This window comes from Halichoerus grypus, chromosome 10 (genome assembly GCF_964656455.1).
Source record: "Halichoerus grypus chromosome 10, mHalGry1.hap1.1, whole genome shotgun sequence".
Lineage (NCBI taxonomy): Eukaryota > Metazoa > Chordata > Mammalia > Carnivora > Phocidae > Halichoerus > Halichoerus grypus.
Window position 1 is genome coordinate 17,701,306 of NC_135721.1, and position 19,238 is coordinate 17,720,543.

Consider the following 19,238-nt stretch of genomic DNA (forward strand, 5'->3'; position numbering starts at 1 on the left):
CCTGCATGCGACACACAGATACATATATTCACATTCCCCACTAACGAATGCGGTGCTTCCCATTAGATGTGGGCTTGGGGGAAAAATACAACAACAACAACAGATATCCATGCAAAATGAGTTCAAAGGTTCTGATTAAAAATCTCAAGGTCTCTCTTATGAATTTAATACCACCTTTACCTTTATTATTAATTTGCATGGATTCTTACTTATAAACAGCTTTGCTCCAAATAGCTATGAAGAATGGTGAACTCTGGATAAGTGATTAAAGTTCAATTTACCCCTTAACTTTATGCATACCTAATAGAGGTTGGTGTATGTGGGGGTGGTGTGTGGGTGTGTATTGTGTTGTGTTTCCCCTGCACATCACCCACTCCATCATCTGGGATAGGAATACTGAAGATATTACCGACTCATTACTCTTCTTACTCCTCACATCTGATCAGTCACCAAGTCCTTATGATTTCATTTAGAATATTTTTCTCTTCTCACATGGTCTCTTCACTATGGCTACATGTATTAGTTTGATGGGGCTGCTGTGATATTTAATTTTATGTGTCAACTTGACTCTGCCATGGGGTGCCCAGATATTTGGTCAAACATATTTTGGGTGTGTCCCTAAGGGTGTTTTTGGATGATATTAACATTTGAATCAGTAGACTGAGTAAAATGGATTGTCCTCCCCAATGTGAGTGAGCCCTTACCCAATCAGTTCAAGGCCTATATAGAACAGAAAGGGTGACCCTTTCTCAAATAAGATGGAACTCCTCCTGCCTAACTGGTTGAGGTGAGACATTGGTCTTTTCCTGCCTTTGAACCTGAACTGAAACACTGGCTCTTCTTGGGTCTGAAGCTTGCTGGCTTTTGGACCAGCACTTATACCATCTGCTCTCCTAGTTCTTAGGCCTTTGGACTCAAATTGGAATCACACCATTGGCTCTCCTGGGTCTCTAGCTTGCCAGCTATAAGGACTTCTTAGCCTCCACAATTATATGAGCCAATTCCTTAAAATAAATAAGTAGATAGGTAAATAAACAAAGAGACAGACAGATATATCTTGTTGGTTCTGCTTCTGTGGAGAACTCGGACTAATATAGCTGCCATAACAAAATACCACAGACTAGGTAGCTTAAACAATGGAATTTTATTTTCTCACAATTTTGGAGGTTGGAAGCCCAAGATCAAGGTGTCAGTAGGTTTGGTTTCTCCTGAGGTCTCCCTCCTTGACTTGCAGACAGCTACCTTCTCATTGTGTCCTCACATGGTCTTTCCTCAGGGCATGCCCAGGCCTGGTATATATCTCATGTCCTAACCTCTTCTTCTTATAAAGACATCAGTCAGATTGAACTGGAACCTATCCTAACAGCCTCATTTAACTTAAGTACTTATTTAAAGACCGCATCTCCAAATACACATTCTGAGGTACTTGGGGTAGGGCTTCAACATAAGAATTTTGAGGAGACACAACTAAGTCCATAACAATATGGCTACTGTCTTAGCTTATGGAAATAATCTTCTACCATTTTTTCTTCATCCACTATTGCCACCTTCCAAGCATTGTTTGTTTAATTTGGTCTCATAGATCCTTAATGCTTCATTGCTTATAGGACACAATCGAAAGTCTTTAGCCAGAAACTACCAGAATATTCTGGGTCTTTCCCCTAATTAACTCTTTTCTAGCTTCATCACTCAACATTCTTGCTCACTTGCCCAATACCCTATTTGTAGCCATTCAAAACAACTCTCTGAAGAGATGTTTTTTCTAACTCGGAGGCTTTTTCAACTATATCTTTTGAGATATGCAGCCTCCCTGAACACATACCTTCTGGTCATTGCTGCATAATTATCAGTGGATGTGAATCTTTTTTTTCAGACAGAATAGAACTCCAATATTGCTTTTTGTCCAAATAACAAACAGTACTAATTAGTTAACCCATTACATATTTGTTGGGGACCTACTTCTGGTCTAGCCCTTTCCTATGGACTAAACTTCCCTGTCTTGGGAGATGAGAAGTGTACATGACCTAGAAGAAATAACAATACAATTCATATTCTCTTGGCCTTCTCCCAAAGATGGCCAACAGAGATAACTCATTCACATCTATGGCTAAGGATCTGCTAGAATCAATGGTTTAAAATAAATTGAAAAACACTATCTAATAGCAACTCTTCTTCTGGTATAACATATACAACGAACCAGTAATAGCCAGCTCCTGCAGTCCAAGATTTGCCACCTAGAAGTAATACCTAAGAATAACATGAGTGTGACAGTCTAAAGACTCAGACTATCAGGACAGTGATTTCAAAAGCTTAGTGTAGGTGGATTTATAGGACCAATAAGCCACCACTGCCATATTCTATAATAAAGTAATATAGGTCCCAAGGGAAGTCTAGGGAGCTGAGGACATTGTGTGCATATGGTTATGGGGGTACGGGTGATATAGTTGGGGGATACTATCACTTGCTGAAATCTACACAGTGAAACTTCCAACACCTTAAGCTAAATTAAGGCAGTTAAATGCCATCAGTCAATTTCTCCTTTCCTGTCAAAACAAGCCACAATATCACTATTGTTAATTGTCTGCACAAGCTGCTTACATGGAGAAATAATACCATCACGAAAGAGATCCACAATGCCTTCCTTGGATTTCCGATATTATTTTTTTTTAAGATGTTAAGGTCAGGTGAGTAACATTTCACCAAAAGGGAACAGCCTTTTTTTTTTTTTTTTAACTAATTGGCCAACCTAAAGAGAATAAGCACAGGTTAGGGGTTCTACAGGGAGAAAATATGCGAGGAGATTTGAAGAGATGCTGTTGGTTACCTAAATATTGCCTTTATAAAGGTGCAAGGAAGAACTCATGAAGTCATGGTAGGAAAACAATCTTACTAATAATTTCTAAGCTGTCAGCACAGAGACCATGACTACCATATACAGAGAAAGTATGCAGATATGATATATTAATTTCTGGGTGAATGACCAGACCACATAGCTCTGGGTGTTCTAAAATGTGAAGGCAATTGTTGTTGTAGCATTCTTGGAGTGATAACTCATGTAATGTTGCCCTGTTCAGGTGATGTTAATGGGGGCTGAAATGGGAATAACATCTCCAGAAAGTCCCCCACGGTCCGAATGACGGCAGTGCCTGTGAATGTTTCTGGTCCATGGCTCAGCTATGCGGCCGTTGTATTGAACCTTCTGTTTTGAATGCATCCAACCTTGAATATGAAATGATGGATCTCCTTAGATCTTAAGCCCCCGACACTTTATTCCATTAATAAATATTCATTTTCCTTTTCTCCCTCCAGTAGCATTTTCTCATCAATCATGGCTGAAGCCACAGCTGTGAAAGCCCTCTATCCGTTACTGTTCATCTCTACATGATTCCGTGCATCCTTACAAAATCATGAAATTATTGAAAATTGGGTGTGGACCTTTTGCTTGGTGTGGTTTTTAATCATCACTGAGTCCGTGTTTATTCCCAAAATGAAACCACTTTGTTATTTTTTTTCTTCATTTTCTTCTAGTACATGTATAAATCACTCCATTGGCTTCTACTGTCTTGTAAAAATAAAAACGATCCCCAAATGTTCAAGAATTACTCAGGGACTATTCAGTGTTCAATATGTCAAAGCAGCCAAGACAGACAGTCAGGAAGAAGATTAGAATCAATGAAGAAAAATCCATCCTGGGCACACATTGTTCCGCGGCCAGCGCTGTCGGGGAAAGGCCTGCTCGCTCTGCACTCTCATTACTGGGAGAAAAAGTCTTCAAGCATGAGACCAGGGAGGAGGCCACAATCCCTGCTGCCTAAGTTCTTCGGACAAATCCACAGTTTATTTTGTCAAAATGGATACTCCTATGGAGTGGCCATCTGCTGCGCAGTTTTAAAGATCTCCTCTACGTCTCTGCCGCCTCCAGACAGGGAGCAGTAACCTGGGCCCCAGCAGGGGCTCAGCCAGAACCCAAAAAGCTGGGATGCTGAGATCTCCACTTATTCCCCGCTGGTCACCAGCATCAGAGGCTCTCCGGCTGGGGCAGGCTTTCTGCTCATTTCTGCTGCTCTTCGCATCCTTCCATCCAGTGTTGGATATCATCCAGTCTCCTCCTATCCCATTCAAGCTCTTTCCACAATGGGGGGCCTTTAAAAGGTTAACATCTGCCTGGATTTTCAGGATGAAAACTGGCCCAGGTGTTGATAGAGTTGATACTAGTAGATCAAAGCTGTAAAAATGAGATCGATGAGCACAATGCAACCCGATATTCCATAAGCACCTTCTGTGGGCATGGCCCCGTGCCAGGCTGCACATTTGCAAAAGCAGCCTCTGGAAACTATACGGTGGCTACAAAGGGAGAAGGCAGGAGAGAAGAGAGGCAAAGCAATTGGGGCAGGTTTACTGAAGACAGGGAACACCTGGAGAAACCTAGGAATATACTGGAAAAGATGTCTGCTCCTAAGGCATGCTAGGCTCACACCATTGCAAAAGGAATCCCAGCCTTAGCATCTGCCTGGATTGTCTCTAAAGGTCCTTCCAAGCCTTTGATGCTGAGACTTTCTGGTCTGAAAGGGAAGTAAACTCAGTTCTTCTGGACGGAAGACAGGGACTGCTTGAACCCCCACCCCCAATCAAAAACCCCAAATTCTTTAGAAATGAGTGACAATGGACATGCTTCAAGTCAGCTTCCTCATTAACAGATCAGAAATGTAAGGCCCAGAGAAGATAGGACCCTAGCCTAAAATCATGCATTCAGGTGGTCACAGGGTGGAAGTGACTTCCATGTCTAGAAGCCATGTCTCTGGGTTTTCATTCCTAGGCTCTTTTCCCACATATCCTACCTTTAAGTGGGGATGATATGGGCAATAGGCTGTTCCTTCCTACTGAAAGCTAAATGTTGAATACAGCTTCCATTGGCCTGAAAAATAGAGCCAGGATGGCTGCGGGACTTAGGCAGGAGACCCTGTGCCATATTATTGAAATACAAGGCTTTTAACAGAGACCTCCACAGTTATGTCTCGGAAAGGGACACCAATACCTCTTCTGGTTTTGAGTATGTGACTTGCAGCTTTACCCTGGTTTCCACATTTTAAAATAAGACAGAGAACCTACTGCTCTTACAAAGATATTGGATGACCAAATTAATGATTAATTAGGAGTACACAGAATTTCATGGAGATTATTCTTCAGTTTGACATTATTACTTTCAACAAACCTGTTGTTATAATTATGTGTCCAACAAGTAAGACTAAATATTGGAAGTTTTTTTTTAACTTAAAAGATGACAAATGCAATCTAAACAAAACAAATACAGTAAAAGCTCATAAAGCATTGTACAGTTATGCTTGACATGCACAAATCTCCAATACCAGATGCCCAGTGAGAGAGTTTCTGACAGGCATCCAGCTCTCCACAGGGCGGCCAACAAATACAGGCTGCTGGCACCCTCCCCAACCAACTAGGAAGACACCAGAAAAAAAAAAAAAGAAGTTTGTATATTTAAGGGGGGGGCTACTTAAAAACTAAGTGAGGTGTGTGTGAAGTTTCTGGAGAGACAGAAGATTAATAGTTGAATTTGGGCACTGGCCTAAAGTGGGACAGGCCAGGACTCAATTAGGAAAGAGCAGGTCTACCACTCTGAGTCCCAGTATGGCCCCAGCATATCATTTTCTGGCTTGTTTAAACACAAGGTGTAACACAGGAATGTAGCTGTTCATATCGCCCCAACCAGCCTACACATTACCACAGCGGGCTGGGGATGCTCTGGAATAGGGAGCATGGAGAAATCGTCTGGGAAAGAGGACAAGGGACAATTAAGCATAAAAATCAACACCAGCGCCTCCACATCTTCCTAAATGAACCAAGAGGAACAATCTAGGACCTAAGATTTGCTCCTCCATCCTGATAGCATTACTAGGCAAGGCAGCTGGTGGTCCTAGGGTATACAAGGTGAGCTCAGAGAGAAAAGTGAGGAATCTGAAGACAAGGTACACTATAAAAAAAGGACAACAAATGGAACAACCAACGTTGAAGATAGACTATACACTGAAAGGAAGACGGGTCTTAAATCTGCTTGGAGTTTATTTTCTTATAAAAATGAACTAATTCTTCTCAAAACTTCTCAAAACTTTACAGAGTGAATGATCTATTCATTCTTCCACTGGTCTGTGATGCAGGGTCTTTCATATACCAAGTTCAGACATATATGTGGATTAAAAAAAAAAAAAAACATTGTGAAAGGCAACAGTATTAAGTTAACAGAGAAAATATAGTAGAACATATATTTATATAAGATTGGACAGGTATTTACCTTATAGCGAGAAAGGCTTTGTTAAACAAAACTCAAAATACATAAACCATGAGGGGAAAATCTAAACAGAAAAAGATTCCTGTACCTCAAATGTCACTCTGCAAAGTCAATAATAAGAAAAGCCTGGAAGAAGATATTAATAAGGAGTTACTATTTAGATATATGAAGAATTTCTGTAGATCATCTAGAAAAGATAACAAATCCAATACAATATAGATAAAGGATAAGAATAGGCAACTCAGAGCGGATCCAAGGGCTAATAATAGATGCTCATACCCAGTAGTTATCAGTGAGTATCACTTTGCAAAGCAAAACTTGGTAAGTAGGAAAAACTAAATGTTGCAAATAGAAATATTCATGCACTGCTGGTGCCTTCTGGAAAGAATCCAGAAAAACTTAGTGAAATTAAACATATGCATAGACCACGGCCCCCCAGTCATGCCATCTCTGAGTGGATATCCCAGAGTAGCCCTCTCATAGGTCCCCAAGGAGACATTTACGAGGATGGCCACATTATTTGTGACAACAGGAAGTTGGGGGCAACCCAGATATCCAGAGCCAGAGAACAGTTACATGAAACGTGGTATAAGCCCACGGTGAAATACTCTGCAATAGTCAGAAATCATCAACTAGTTTTGCATAGAATAACAGGAGAGTAATAAGTAAAAAGAGGAATTTAATCAATGTTACTTCTATGAATTAAATGTACATAACAAAAGGTTTTTTAAGGCTATATATATAAATCACTGTGGAAGCTGAATTGGGAGGACTTACATTACATATACTGGAGAAAGTGCCTATGCAAGAAGGGGCGGGGGGTCCGGACTTGAAAAGGAAAGTAATTAAAATCAAATGAAACAAAAGAGGCGCCTTCCTGAATAATGATATTACACTATTCCTCTGTGCATGCATTCACCCATTGGTCTGGGAAATACAGGGAGAGTACGTCTGGTGCCTTTTAAGAACGCTAGGATTGCATAGATGAATGGACAGAAGGTTCCCACCCTCACACTACTTCATAGCCCTGAGGAACAGAAGTGCCAGTTGTTTGTAAATTCACTCTGGGCTTCTAGGATTCTTTTATTTTATTTTTTATTTTTTTAAATATTTTATTTATTTATTTGACAGAGAGAGACACAGTGAGAGAGGGAACACAAGCAGGGGGAGTGGGAGAGGGAGAAGCAGGCTCCCCGATGAGCAGGGAGCCTGATGAGGGGCTCGATCCCAGGACCCTGGGATCATGACCTGAGCTGAAGGCAGACGCTTAGCAACTGAGCCACCCAGATGCCCCTGGGCTTCTAAGATTCTAAGAGAAATGGAGAAGATGGTGATTATAACCAGGACAACATATCAGAAGTGGCATATCCTAAGATGAATAATTGCCAAACTTCACCAGCATATATACTTAAGTGAACTTAGGCAAACTGGGTTTTGAAGCCTGGTGAATTTCCTCTGGAGACTGCCTCACAGGAACATGGAAATTCTCTGCAGAAGGACCTCCAGCTATCTGGTGCCCAGCAGCACTTCTCATTCCCTGCTCCATCCCCCAGATGCACACAGCCCTCATACAACAACAGATGTAGAAAAGAAATAAAATACCACCTGATCAGTTAATTTTTCCTAGTGTTATCCCTCATTAGGTTTCTCCCCTGGAGCAAAAATACAGCCCAGGCCTCTAGTGCTGTGCTGGGTTCTGCTTCCTGTGAATAGATCTGTCTCTAATCCAGGTGGCCAAAGGCAAAAATGAATTCCTTCTAAAAAGGAAGAGTGCTAGTCAGTGCAAAAGGAGTGCTTCACCCAACCCCTTGGCACTCTGGGTCCTACCTTCAAAGCTACTCGGGAGGAATGAGCTCTGATGAAATCTTACCATACAATCTGCATTTTCAGGGCAAAGCAATAGCCTTGCAACCTCAGAAAGTGGCACAGGACTGCAGTATGTGTGTGTGCTTGCAGGTACTAGAAGTGGTGTGGGGTAGGGAATAGAAAGGGAATTAGAATTTAGAGACAGCACCTAACCTCAAGTTTGGGGCTAAGAGGTCTATCTCAGCCTTAAAGATCCTTCTCAGAAATTCAATTTCTCATAGTTTCGTTTAAGACTGGGCCATTTACCATTCTCATCCTCCTTAGACATGAACTATCCTGGATCCTTCATTTGTCCCATGTTCCTTCAGACATTTTCTGCCCCTTCTAGATAGGGGATACAATCAAAAACCCTGGCTGAGGCTACAGGTGGACAGGGATTTCCAGAAGAAAACATGGACACTTTCTCAGGATCAGTGGCCAAGCATTTAAACCCTTCAAAGTTTCTGAAACATCACAATACCTTCCAGTGTTGGCAAGGGCGTGGGGTAAGTGAGCTCTGTCACAGCAAATGGCAATGCATTTCAAGGGCTATATATGTGCACAACCTCTGGACCAGTAATTGCTCTTATAGGAATTTATACATAGGGAATTATCAGAAATATCGGCAAAGACTGACATTTAGGAATACTTAATGCAACATTTTGTATAGGACCCACATGTCATCTGAGGCCTTCCTGTCTTCTGAAAATTAAATAAAACAATTCCAAGGCTCTATCTCATCGTCTATGGAAGTTCCAAAGTCTTCCTCAAGATTTCTGATGATTCTCAGTGCATCATCTTCCAGTTCCTGTAACGACTGAACCCTAAATCTTCCCAGAATTATTCTAAATTCAGAGCTTTGAACCAATTGAAGTCAGGGAATGAGGTCCCTTTTCTTGACTTTCTCTCCAAAACAAACAAGTGGAATTTATATATGCTTCAGTCTTTAGAGAGGAATCAGGAAAACGGAGGGAATATAGACCACAGGAATTCAAAGACATTAAGTTTTAAAACTAAAAACATTTTAAATTCTCAAAAACTTCCTTCAGCCTCCCAGATCCCCAGTAATGTCACTCAACTCACTGTCCTTTTTGTTTTAATCTCTTTTCCCTCTCTCTCTCTCTCACTTCTCTGCTTACACCAACCCCAGATTTTACCTAGCACCATGAACAGAGCAATGTAACGCTCTGTGTTTTGCTATTTACAAATAGATCATGCCCTCATGGCCACCTCAAAAAGCCTAATGAGATATTTTTCTAAAGATAGTTAGCTAAGAAGGATTTCTTTCCTAATAAGGACATGCAAACGTCATCATGGTTCCCTCTTTGTCAGCTGACATCATCATGGTTCATATGATGTCTGAACTGTGGCAGTCATTTTGTAACCACAGGGAGAAAAATGCAAGGGTCAAGAATAGAAGAGTAGAAAGGGCCTGGGAGCTGAAAAATTAACCCTGAAAGGAATTACCACCATAATTCTTTTTATAAGAAATAATAAGCATGTCATTCTTTTATCATTATTTAAAACATTTTTAGACAAGTGCATCTGGCACTATTCTGACACTATTTACCTGGAAACAGTGTCGGATCCTACACGTTAAGGACTCAGTCCCACAAGACTGCACCCCCCTTCAGATACCTGTTCAAGCCCCAGTTATTCCCTGACTGTGGTCAGAGGTTAAAACAACCCCTCCTTGGGTTTGACTGATTTGCTGGAGTGGCTCATGGAATGCACAAAAACACTTCAACCTGAAATCTCTCCAAATCCCCTACTATTGGGATTTTATGGAGGATTCCTCACTTGGCATGATTAATTACGAACTCCATTTCTAGCCCTTCTCCCTTCTCTGGACAAGGGCAGGGAGGGCTGAAAATTCTAAGCTTCTAACATGGTTTGGTCTTTCTGGTGAGCAGTCCTGAGATGGGAGCCCAGAAAGAGTCATCTCATTAGAACAAAAGGCACTGCTATCACCACAGAAATTCCAAGGGATTCAGAAACTCCGTGTCAGGAAACAGGGTCCAAGACCAAATATTACAACACGAGATGCCCCTGGTATTCTTATCACTTAGGAAATTACCAGGGTTCTTGGAGCTCTGTACCAGGAACTGTAGCAGAGACCAATATATGTATTTTTTATTATCTCACAAATATACCTTTACTTGCAGCCAAAGGCATCTTAATAGATGCATGATACATCAAACGCTTAATATTGCTAAGCCTCAGTTTTCCCATCTTTACTATGGGCATAACAATAGTAATCTATCATGTAGAGATATAATGATCTCATGCCTGCATAAATAACCTATGCACATGATACTTGTTATTCTTCCATTCACTAATTCATTCCCTGAATATCCTGTCCTAGGCAGCATAATAAGTACTAGAGATTTTGAAATGAAAAAAAAAGTTTAAGATTTTTATCATCTAGCACCTTTAATAATCTGGTTTTTCCATCTTCTGTTTTTGACAAATCCCACCAAAAAGCCTTTGCTCTGGATCCAGTACCTTCACATGTTATTCGCCTAGTATACTATGCTCTTTTTTGACTCTTGTATGTTTGCTGCTCCTTCTGCCCTGCTCCTTCCTCACACTCTTCAGGACCTAGGCAACTTATCCTTCCCTTCTTTATATACCTCCAGAATATGTTGGTCATTTTGTTTTCCTCTGTGATCCATAAAATGTGTGTATGCTTCCATCGGCACAGCTTATGAATACTGATGGGAATTGGATGATATTAAGGCAAGAGTTCCAAAAAGAAAAAAAAAAATGAATCCTACTAATCAGGGCTTCTCCTCAACGGTAATTTGACAAAGACAGTCTCAAGGAACTGTAGCCATATGGCTAACAAAGTACTATTCTGCTCTTAGCTCAGAGTGTCCCAGCGCTGAACTCAGAGTTCACTGTCCAGTGCTGAGCTCCCCTCAAAAGTGGGTTAGAGAAGTGGGTTTGGCTCAAGCCTGCTAGCCCCCTCCCCCACCTCTGTGAAGTCTAAACTGGGCCTCCTAGCATCATCTTAGTGACCGCATGAAGACCAGACCAAGGAGAAAAAGGGATGCCTGGGCACCAAAGAAGGAGCCACCTTGGTTTGCCACTTCTATCAAATATGGCGGGATATAGTGAGAGGGGCACAAGCTAGTTCTTTCCTAAGGAGAAGCTCTATCCCAGTCTCACTACCTTGGGGCAGCAGGATTTAGTGCCTTGAATAATGATCAGGCATTTTAGCAAGTTTTCCTTTCTCAAGACATTTCTTTTTTTTTTTTTTTTAAGATTTTTATTTATTTATTTGACAGAGAGAGAGAGAAATAGTGAGAGCAGGAACACAAGCAGGGGGAGTGGGAGAGGGAGAAGCAGACTTCCCGCCAAGCAGGGAGCCTGATGCGGGGCTGGATCCCAGGACCCTGGGATCATGACCTGAGCCGAAGGCAGATGCTTAATGACTGAGCCACCCAGGCGCCCTTCTCAGGACATTTCTGATGAAGGGAAAGGAGACTAAACCTTCCTCTCCCAGTAGTATATGGATGACTGCCTTTACATATTTATGTGTTTTCTACCAGTGGTAAACTATGTTCCTGTTCAACAATATTTACTGCCTTCCCTATACCTTCCTGCTTTCCTGCTTGTGGCTCTCTTTGGCCAGTGATGAATGTGCTTCTGACCAGATGACAACACTCATGGTTAGAAACTTTAAGAGTAGCACTTGCTGCACCAAACTCTATTTTCCCACTGGAAAGGTAATCAGCAATGTTCTAGAAAGTAGCTGCTCCATCATCCTGGGCCCTGGGGTGAGGAATGGGAGGACACAGAGCAGAGCCCTGACCCACCTATCAGTAGGCAAGTGGTGTGAGTGAGCAGGACAGTAGATGTTCTCGAAGTGACCAAGACATTTCAGATGTCTGTTCTGGTAGCACAGCCTGGCCAGTGTTGATGGCCCTGAGAGTCCATCTAGGACTTATCTATCACCGTGTCATCAGCCTACTACAAAGCCCAGCACATATCAGCACATATGCATGCTCAATAGACCTGCTGAACAAACTGATGAATGTTTTTAACCAAAACTATCATTTTCTTCTCTGAGAGGCAAGATAGCACAGCAAAAGAGATTAGGCTTCAGAGTCTCAGAGACTCACTTTAAATCCCATTTTGCCACCTACCAGTCGTGAACTACTAGGCAGCCCAAGTTTGTAAGTCTTAATCTCCTAAGAAGAAATTTGTTTGAAATGACTTCCTTTCAAGGGGTTTTTGTGAGTGCTAAATGAGATAACATCCATAAAGAACCTGGTATGTTGTCAGGACATCATAGACACTTAATAACTTAAGTTTATTGTTAATGTATTGGCCGATTGCCATTTTGTTTTGTTTTGTTTTTTTTAAAAAAGCTGCACTCGGTAGCTGGGGAGGTAAAGAAAAAGAGCAATATATTACAGGTACTTCTGCAGGATAATCAATAGTACTAAATAATTGGTTTGGCAGGAGTGAGGAAAAAGAGGGAAGAAGAAATATAGAGGATAATTACCAGATTCATTAAGGAGATGGGTGGGCACTGCTATCTGATCCAGACAGAGTGGAAGGAACAGGTCATATGTGACTTGGCTTGGGGGCTGGACAGGGGTATGGGTTATAAATTCAATTTTAGGTTTCCTGGGTTCCAGAGGGCTGTGGGTCATCCACATAGAGTTGTTGGGTTGTTAACCGAATATACAGGTCTGAAACGTAGGAAAGATATAGGACTACACATATAAATGTTTGTTGATTAAATGAATTGTTAAATGGAGGTCAAGAGAGGTAAGTTAACACTAAGCAAGTTCTCCAGTAAGCATATTTCATATTTCATGTGTACATTTTTGCATAATCAATTGTCTATGGATAAAGGGATTAGCCTACTTTAAACCTGATTTGCATATGTCCTTTTCTGAGGGAAAGAATTTTTCACTATTGTGAAACTTCAGATTTATATTTAAGGAGACTCATATCCACTTAAGCAAATACAAAGATAGTCACTGAAGATAAGCTATTTAGGAAGTATGAAAGAACTAGCCTCATTAAGCAAAATTTTCAGAAGCTAATCATTTAGCACTGATTTTTGTAAGTTTTCGGCAGAAGTATCTTAATTAGTACTAGTTATTAACCATAGGTGGAGATGGTAGTTAGAAGAAGATGAAGTGACTTTCCCCAAATCATCAATTCAATGGCTATTTTTTTTAAAGCATCAACTCTGAGAAAGGCACTGCCTTGGCCATAGTGCGAGATGCTAAATTAAAACCAGAGGTGATTCTCACCTTCAAAGAGATCACAGCTTCAGATAGGCCGATGATAAGGAGGACTACGGGAGAGATCCAGCTTAGGCGCCATGGTTGGTGGAGTGGGGGACGATTACTTACAACTGGGGATGTCTGGTTGGTTCGTGTGGAGCCTGTGATTTTTGAGCTGCTTCTTCAAAGTTAAGCATAATCTTATATGTGAGAAAAAAGTAGTTTGAGGAGAGCATTGTAAAGGGGAGAATCACAGGAGCCAAGGTACGGAGGTGGGGGAGAGTCAGGTACTTATGCAGAAGAGTAAAAAACTCAATTTGATTATGACTGAATATTAAGTAGCGAAGAAGGGGACAGAAAAGGTAGATGAGGGCCAGGCTATGAGGGATTGTGAATACCAGGCTAAGGAATGTGATCTTTATTCGGTATTATATCCTAGGACTCCATTGAAAGAACTTGAACAGAAGAGAGACTGACTCTTACAGGGAACTTTAAAAGAATGATATTTGGGGACTTTCCTGGGGATAGTTTTTCTCATCATAAAGTCAGGGAAATAATATTTACTGCACAAGGATGGTTTTAAATGAGATAACCTACATAATGTGTTGGTTGGTAATAGGTTCCCTTCCTCTTTCCTGAAAGTGACCTGATAATATCCACCTGCTCCTCATTAAGACCCCAAGGGCAGCAACTGCAACAACACAGAGATATTAACAAGGCCAGGTGCTATAAAGGCAGCTGGAGACCACAAGCAGGGATTTAGCAGATAAAGTAAAGGCAAGCAATAAAAAGAGAAAGGGGGGAAGAAATGTTTGCCAAGGGCTGTTGAAAGAAATAAATTAGAAACCTGTTATGCATGTATCTGGGACACTGCTGTTAACTCAGGAGGGGAGGGAGGGCTTACAGAGGGAGCTCTGGTGGGTCCTAGAGCACCCAGGAAACCGGACCCTCAGGTTGTATGTGTGCATGCATATGTGAGTGTGTAGACACTGCAGCCCATCCCAGCTGTACTGGCTGGCAGAAGAGAGTTGAGCTAATCACCAGGATTGTTTCATTTAGGAAAATTGCTCTCATCAAGTTGCAATTGTGACATCATAGCAGAGCAGTGTCTTCAGGAGAACTGACATATGCAAAGTTCCAACAGGAGAATCTGGGAAGATGCAGCAGGAGCCCTCAGGGCACCACTAACAGGAAACACGTGAAATGGAAACAGCAGAAGATGGGCCTCACTGCTGCAGGGGTTAAGTTCGTACCTGTACAGAAAGCCCCGTGAAGTAACCTCAGAGTGATCCAACTACCTACCGGCCCACTGAAGTATCATCAAGTCAGCAGTGCCCACAGAACAACGTGTCCACTGTTCAAGAATAGAACAAGAGGGACAGCACTTAATGTTTGCTCTCCAAAGAGACCAGAGTCTAGACAGAGAGAGACAATAAGTCCTCTATGAGCTATGAAGTCTCCATGAAATATGCAGACAGATACTAAGGGATAGTGATGCTCAGAGGGGCCGTATATAATCAATCTGCTATAATCAGGGAGTTTCCTGGAAGAGGAGTACATGAGCTGAAGCTCAAAGAATGAGTACCAGGAAAACAACACGGAAGTTAGCTAGGGTTGATAACATGAGGTGGATGATAATACGCGTGGGTAATTAACAATGGCAAAACTAACTCAAAGACACAATAACTCTGCTCCTCCTGCTTCATGCTCTCACAGGTATAAAGCTGTGCCCTACACAACATCTACAGAGGTTTTAAAGTCAGAAATCATTACCCTTTTTCCTAGCGTATCTCCTCCATAGCAAAGAGACACCCATCCTTCTGGAGGACCCTGTAAGGCAAACCTTCTGTCTGGCTCTAGCTTAGGTGTCTCCTAAGCAGCCATGAATCATCCCAGCTGTACACCAGACATTCTGGGCAAAGAATTTGAGTTCTTCTAAAGAACTGTGGACTCTGAGAAACAAACTGAGGGTTTTAGAGGGGAGGGGAGTGGGGGGATGGGTTAGCCGGTGATGGGTATTAAGGAGGGCACGTACTGCATGGAGCACTGAGTGTTATATGAAAACAATGAATCGTGGATCACCACATCAAAAACTAATGATGTATTGTATGGTGACTAACATAACATAATAAACTAAAATAAAAAAAAAGATTCTACCTATAAGTGAAATCATATGGTAAAAAAAATAAAATAAAGAGCTGTGGAGGAGGATGCAAGCTCCAGAGGGTAAGAATATTATTAAATGAATAAATGAATGAACAGGATAGCTAAACCTTCCAAAAGAACTTAAGCTGGGGGCCCTACACATATCCTAGTGAGAAGGGTTGACAGACTGTTTACACATAAAATATCTGTTGAATTACTGAATTAAATAATGCAAGAATCAATGGTTGAGTGAATAACTAAATGAAGGAATGCATACGCTACTTTAAAAACTATTAAGAGTTTTGATCCCTGAGAAGAATCTTCCTGAAGGCAGATGCTGGGCAAGCTTTACAATATGCACACAGCAGCACAGCTGAAATTTCCAGTTCCCCTCTCGGGGTCCTACAGGACACCTAACTCTGCTCAGACCCCCACCCCACCTGCTTGTGTACACACAACCCACCTTATACCATGTTTCACAAAACCTAGTGAGTTACTTAGTGAGCCTTTACATACATCAAAGTCAGCCCATGTTACAGATGAGAAAAATGATGCTGATCCAGATTGAGTTTGAGTTGCAACAATTTTAGGATTCTAGGATTCTCCTACCATAGCTTTAATTCTGAGACCCTGGGAAGATGGTGACTCTTGGCTCATCACCAAATTTGCTGACTGTGCCCATTCTCCACGATGACCCTGCCCAAGTACCCAGGGTATAGCTTTCAACTCAAGCAACCAGCCCACCAGCATACCTGGACAAGCTCAAGGATTTTGTGACATTTCATTTAGCTTACGTAGTTAAGCTACCTAAAGTACATGCTTTGATGTGGCTCCTAGTGGTAGATAGTTAATTCTCCTCCATTCGTAAACCAGTATTTCAAATGCTGAAGACCCACACTGCCTTTAGTGTCCTTAAGTTTCTACTTTGTGTGAGACCTGTGTTTAGCTCATAAATCTCAAGCCTCAGTCTTGGTCTTCTGGATACGAGCAGACTCTTTCCCTGGAAACTTGTAGCCTGTCTGAGAAATAAGCACAGCTCCATGCTAGGGAGTGACATGAAAATGAGCTCACCCCAGCAGAGAAAGAGGGGCCCATTAGAGATTCCTCTGCCTTAGCCACAGGCAGAGCAGTGCCCACTGCTATTGAAGTCAATGATGAGACATGGTGGCTGTGACCAGGAGGTGACTCTGGTAAGGTAGAGGGTGCAGGAGGGCTGGGAGGTGGGCTGGCGGCCCGGAGCACTCAGGCATAATTTCCTCTGCCTCCATTCTGTCACTCACAGCCCTTTATACAGCACCAATGTCATGCCACATCAGCTGCACCTGTACCCGTGTCATGACTTTCAAACTCAGATAAATACCATCAACAGACATCAGGATGATGGGCACAATGGAACAGCCTAGTGATTGATCTGTTTGTTTCCATCCTGGGGCTGCAGGTCTATTAAATAAACACTGATATTTTGAAGGAAAAGCAGGAGAAATGACCATTGGGTGGCTTTTATATTTCTTGTTCAGTTTCGATGTTGCTGTTGTTTTTTGCTCTTTGGATAGTGTGTGTGTGTGTGTGTGTGTGTGTGAATGATTCTTTTCAGACAAATAGATCTGGACATAAGCAGCAGGACTTTATTTGCCAGCTCTAATTCCTTCGTGAATATACTCCACAGCTGGCAAGATGCCAACAATTAGCTGATTTCCCTGCATTTTGATTTAGCAAAATTCTGCTCTGTGGCCAGATTAGACATGAGAAGTAGAGAGGCCACATTATCTTCCCCAGACACCTCGCCCCTGAATGCTCCCAAGGCCAGTCCTCTCATGCCAAGCTAGTAGGTAGAGTCTGGAATGGAGTGCACTTTTTTCCTCATTTTGCAAAAAGGAAATTAGTGTTTGAGGACAATATTATGCCTAGATGTTACATAATCCATTGCATTTTGGATCATTTAATTTCAAAAGGATCATTTGTAAGAAAAAATATTTATATTATATTTATATTTATAACCTTTAAGATATATAGTTAAGGGCACCTGGCTGGCACAGTGGGTTGGGCATCTGACTCTTGGTTTCAGCTCAGGTCATGATCTCAGGATTGTGAGATCTCTGCTTGAGATTCTCTCTCCCTCTGCCTCTGCCCCTCCCACTTGTGTGCTTTCTCTCTCTCTCTCTCAAATAAATATTTTTTAAAATACAATAAAATATACAGTTAGATTTATTAAGAAATTCCAGATAGTAAAAAGCCACCCTCCTCCAAACTTTGAAAGTGGTTTTGTTTTCTACTTTTTAAAATCCTGGTAAAAAAAATCTATTCAGAATCTGAGAGTCCATTTTCTTATCTGTTCACCCAAGAGCGTTCCTAAATTAGTATGTTACTATTTCTTTACCTGTAAAATGCAGATGATATCACTGAGAATTTCATAAGGGGAGTGACTTAAAGCTATTTTAAGAGTCACTTCTTCCTACGTCAAATTCTCACTCTTCGCAGATGATATGATACTTTATGTGGAAAACCCAAAACACTCCACCCCAAAACTGCTAGAACTCATACAGGAATTCAGTAAAGTGGCAGGATATAAAATCAATGCACAGAAATCAGTGGCATTCCTATACACCAACAACAAGACAGAAGAAAGAGAAATTAAGGAGTCGATCCCATTTACAATTGCACCCAAAACCAGAAGATACCTAGGAATAAATCTAACCAAAGAGGCAAAGAATCTGTACTCAGAAAACTACAGAATACTCATGAAAGAAATTGAGGAAGACACAAAGAAATGGAAAAACGTTCCATGCTCATGGATTGGAAGAACAAATATTGTGAAGATGTCAATGCTACCTAGAGCAATCTACACATTCAATGCAATCCCTATCAAAATACCATTCACTTTTTTCAAAGAAATGGAACAAATAATCCTAAAATTTGTATGGAACCAGAAAGGACCCCAAATAGCCAGAGGAATGTTGAAAAAGAAAAGCAAAGCTGGTGGCATCACAATTCTGGACTTCAAGCTCTATTACAAAGCTGTAATCATCAAGACAGTATGGTACTGGCATAAAAACAGACACATAGATCAATGGAACACTAAGTAGAGAGCCCAGAAATGGACCCTCAACTCTATGGTCAACTCATCTTCGACAAAGTAGGAAAGAATGTCCAATGGAAGAAAGACAGCCTCTTCAACAAATGGTGTTGGGAAAATTGGATAGCCACATGCAGAAGAATGAAACTGGACCATTTCCTTACACCACACACAAAAATAGACTCAAAATGGTTGAAAGACCTCAATGTGAGACAGGAGTCCATCAAAATCCTAGAGGAGAACACAGGCAGCAACCTCTTCGACCTCAGCCACAGCAACTTCTTCCTAGAAACATCGCCAAAGGCAAGGGAAGCAAGGGCAAAAATGAACTATTGGGACTTGATCAAGATAAAAAGCTTTTGCACAGCAAAAGAAACAGTCAACAAAACCAAAAGACAACCGACTGAATGGGAGAAGATATTTGCAAATGACATATCAGATAAAGGGCTAGTATCCAAAATCTATAAAGAACTTATCAAACTCAACACCCAAAGAACAAAGAATCTAATCAAGAAATGTGCAGAAGATGTGAACAGACATTTTTCCAAAGAAGACATCCAAAGGGCCAACAGACACATGAAAATGTGCTCAACATCGCTTGGTGTTAGGGAAATCCAAATCA

General features: G+C 41.4%; 1 long non-coding RNA gene across 7 annotated transcripts in view; it reads right to left on the reverse strand.

Moving 5' to 3' along the window:
• Window positions 1–19,238, reverse strand: part of LOC118543510 (uncharacterized) — a 393,677-nt gene that overhangs the window by 187,486 nt on the left and 186,953 nt on the right. Inside the window, exon 6 of one of the 7 annotated variants that reach the window (XR_013441613.1) lies at window positions 1,126–4,225. The exons of the other annotated variants lie outside the window; for them this stretch is intronic. This is a non-coding gene — a long non-coding RNA (uncharacterized LOC118543510). Of the gene's footprint in view, window positions 1–1,125; window positions 4,226–19,238 lie in introns of those variants that run through there. 7 annotated transcript variants of the gene reach the window in all.